The sequence below is a fragment of the Apodemus sylvaticus genome, chromosome 7 (genome assembly GCF_947179515.1).
Source record: "Apodemus sylvaticus chromosome 7, mApoSyl1.1, whole genome shotgun sequence".
Classification (NCBI taxonomy): domain Eukaryota; kingdom Metazoa; phylum Chordata; class Mammalia; order Rodentia; family Muridae; genus Apodemus; species Apodemus sylvaticus.
In genome coordinates this window covers 65,201,222-65,205,413 of record NC_067478.1, presented here as the reverse complement: position 1 = coordinate 65,205,413, position 4,192 = coordinate 65,201,222, and the positions used below count along the sequence as shown (strand labels likewise).

At 43.3% G+C, this 4,192-nt stretch overlaps 1 pseudogene; it reads left to right on the top strand.

Moving 5' to 3' along the window:
* The first annotated feature begins 2,122 nt into the window (after positions 1 to 2,122).
* LOC127689717 (60S ribosomal protein L31-like) lies at positions 2,123 to 2,762 on the top strand (annotated as a pseudogene).
* Positions 2,763 to 4,192: the final 1,430 nt, after the last annotated feature.

Sequence of the window (4,192 nt, the reverse complement as noted above, 5' to 3'; positions counted from 1 at the left end):
TCTAGCCCTTTGTTGTCTTTTTTTTTTTTTTTTTTTTTTTTTTTTTTTTTTTTTTTTGGTTTTTTCGAGACAGGGTTTCTCTGTGTAGCCCTGGCTATTCTGGAACTCACTCTGTAGACCAGACTGGCCTCGAACTCAGAAATCCACCTGCCTCTGCCTCTGCCTCCCAGAGTGCTGGGATTAAAGGCGTGTGCCACCACTGCCCGGCCTTAGTGGTCTTTTTATGCTAAAAACTAACGGATTGTAGAAAGACATGGTATATAGTCCAAACACTTTTGTGAAATGTGGAAGTTATTGAAACTGTGCTGTTTAGTTTCCACAGTCATAAAACTTCAGAAATCAGTACAGTGCAGGATTAGCATCAAATGGATAAAGCACTCACTGCAACACAGTAGAGTATAGAAACATATTCCACATGTACTTAATTTGTTAAAAAGTTATGTTTTTTATATGTATGAGTGTTTTGCTCAAATGCCTATGCAGCAGGCGTGCTCTTGGGTGCCGTTAGTATGATTATAATTATTATTGTGTATGAGGGTTTTGCCTGCACATACATCTATGTATCACATGCACTGTCACCTGCAGAGCCCAGAAGAGGGTGTCATGTCCCCTGGGATCATAGTTAAAGACAGTCGTGCATCATGTGGTTGCCGGAAATTTAACCTAGGTCCTCTGGAAGAGCAGTCAGTGCTCTAACCACTGAGCTATCTCTTCAGCCCTATTTCCATGTTCTTTTTAATTTTTTATTTTTTTATTTTTTTTTTTGAGACAGGGTTTCTCTCAAAAACAGGACAGGGCAGTCCTGGAACTGACTCTGTAGACCAGGCTGGCCTCGAACCCAGAAATCCACCTGTCTCTGCCTCCCAGAGTGCTGGGACTATAGGCATGCGCCACCACTGCCTGGCTATTTCTATGTTCTTAATGGCTATTTGTATGTTATATTTGGAGAAATATCTGCAAACCCTTTGCCTATTTTCTAACCATATTTTCTCTTTTTTTTCATTTCTGCAAGATTTTGTGTATGTGTGTGTGTGTGTGTGTGTGTGTGTTTGCTATATCCTAAATGTAAGTTCTTTTTCAAATATGTGACTTACAAATGTTTTCTCCTGTCCCATGCCTTGCCTTTTGCTTTCTAGAAGCTATTCTTTCCAGCCGCAAACTTTTAAATTTTGATGTGGGCAATGTGAACAATCTAACTGCTACTTAGACTTCAGTCTTCGTATCTAAGATGCTGCTACCCACACAGTGTGAGGCAGGGGCCCAGGTTCAGTCTCTGGCATATGGCAGTGTGGCCGTCTCAGCACTATTTGCTGACACAGCTACTCTTTTCCAAGATCAACTTGTTTTTGACCCAAAATGACAAGGTAATTTAGTGATGAAAGGGTGAAAAATACCAGCAAACATTGTTGGAAAAAATAGATATTACATGGAGACTATGACCCTGTTCCCTTTCTTCATACCAAATTTGATATTACATTATTCCATACTGTCCTGGTTAGCTTTGTCAACCTGACACAGCCTAGAGTCTTATGAGAGGAAAGCCTCTATTGATGAATCTCAATCAGATTAGTCTGTGAGTGTGTCTGTGGGGGAATTTCCTTGATTGTTAACTGATGCAGAAGGATCTAGCCCACTGTGGGCATCATCATTCCCTAGGTGGGGCCTAGCCCACTCTGGGCAGTGCCACTCCCTAGGCAGGATGATCCTGACATAGCTAGCTAAGCACGAAGCTGGGAGTGACCCACCAAGTGCCCCTCCATGGCTTCTGCCCCAGGGACTTGCTCTGACTTCCCTCAGCAATGGATTACGACTTGGAAGTGTAAGCAAAATTAGCCTTTTATTCCCCAATTTGCTTTTGTTCCTGGTGTTTATCACAGCAAGAGAATTAGACTAGAACAGACATATGTTCTCTTACCTCACACCAAAGATACTGTATGCATGGCTTCATACAATAAAATGTTGCGTGAGTGACCCTGTTCCCTTCACACCAAATCTAGGGCATGTCTCTGACTAATTCCTAAACTTGAGAGCTCAAAGTAAAACTAAAGGCCTTCTATACAATTTAGTAACAGGTTTTCCCACAATCCCTTGCACCCTTCCTTTCCAACTTGGGCCCAGCAGAATGGTTTCCACAAAGAAGGGTGGTGAGAAGAAGAAGGGCCATGCTGCCTTCAGCGAGGTGGTGACCCAAGAATACACCATCCACATTCAGAAGCGCATCCATGGAGTGGGCTTCAAGAAGCGTGCTCCTCGGACACTCAAAGAAATTCAGAAGTTTGCCGTGAAGGAGATGGGGACTCCAGATGTGCGCATTGACACCAGGCTCAATAAAGCTGTCTGGGCCAAGGGAGTAAGGAATGTTCCATATCGCATCTGAGTACGTTTGTCCAGAAAATGTAATGAGGATAAGAAGTCACCAAACAAGCTCTACACATTGGTAACCTATGTGCCTATTACCACATTCAAAAATCTACAGATGTGCCAGGCGGTGGTGGCGCACGCCTGTAATCCCAGCACTCTGGGAGGCTGAGGCAGGTGGATTTCTGAGTTCGAGGCCAGCCTGGTTTACAGAGTGAGTTCCAGGACAGCCAGGGCTGTCTCGAAAAAAACCAAAGCTCCCGCCCCTCCCCCCCCCCCCAAAAGCCAAAAAACATCTACAGATGGTCAATGTGGATGAGAACCAACCTGCTGAATGTCAAATAAAGTCGCAGAACTGCCAAAATATAATAAATTCAGAAACAGCCATAATGTCTATGACCTAAGGGAAGCAGAAAGAGGGAACATGAAAATGGAGTGTACGTTGCAAAACATTAAACAGGTTAAGAAACTGAGAGGCAAGGCACAGACTCAGGTGTGAGTCCTGTTGATTGACTTGTATTCCAAATAGACACCTTCTGCACACCGACTTGATGAAGAGAATGGGTTTAAATTGGGCTAGAGATTTGGGCAGCTTCTCCAGAGACTGAACACGAATGCCAGTCACGCGAAGGACAGAAAATCCTTGGTGTTATTAATCACTAAAGAAAAAAATGCAGTCCTGCAGCATAGCTCACACCCCTGAGACGGGGCTGGCATTACAGAGCCCAACCACACATGTGTTGGCAAGCGTGTGGAATGTGGGCATTCCACAGCGTGTGCACGGCTGGTGGGGATGGTGTCACATGGGACAAACACTTGGGCAAACAGTCTGATGCCTATGAAAAAGTTAAGCACATATTTGCCTTCTATTCTGGCCACTCTATGCTGAGGTATTACACAAGTGAAATAAATGTACAAGTCCACACAAAGACTCTGGGCATGAATGCTTATAAAGCACTATAAATATAAGCATAGGACTCATTCATTCATTCATTCATTCATTCCATACAGAGAATCACTCCGTAGTCAAGCATCACTATGTAGGCCAGGCTGTCACCCTCAAGCTCACTATATAGCCGGGATGGTCTTCAATTCTCAGTCCTCTAGTCCTGGCCTTGCAGCTGCATACCATTCAAGATTGTATATGTATATATATATATACATATATATATATGTGTGTGTGTGTATACATATATATACATATACATACATACATACACATACATATATACACATACATATATATACATACACATACATATACATTTTACACGTTTGTTGGCCTGCATGTATATTTGGGCACCATGCATGCGCAGTGCCCATGAAGGCCAGAAGAGGGCAGTGGATCCCTTGGAACTGGAGTTGTGAGCCACCGGGTAGGTTCTGGGAACCGAACTCAGTTCTTCAGCAAGAGCAGCAAGTGCCCTTACCCACTGAGCAATCCTTCCAGCCCCTCCAACATCTACCTTTAAAGTGGTTTGTGGGAAGGTCAGGTTAAGTTATTACACACGTGGCCCAGTGAGCAGTGGATCAAACGTAACCAGCTGTGTCCTGATGGCTCCTTAGCTCCACACAGCTGCTCTGTGCAATCTATTGCTACATGAAATGCAGAAGTTATTTGTGCAAAAACAGCATCACTATGCTAAGAAATAAAAATGAAACTGAAAATTCAATCATGATCTCCTTTCTGGACAGATCAACTCATTTATTTTCCCTTGTTCCCATCTGGCACTTGTCTGCATGCATAAAACATTTTTACACAGCTATAAAAATCCAATTTTGCATTCAACTCTGTGAAAACAATTGTCATATCACAGGCTGCTTCCCACTCTCC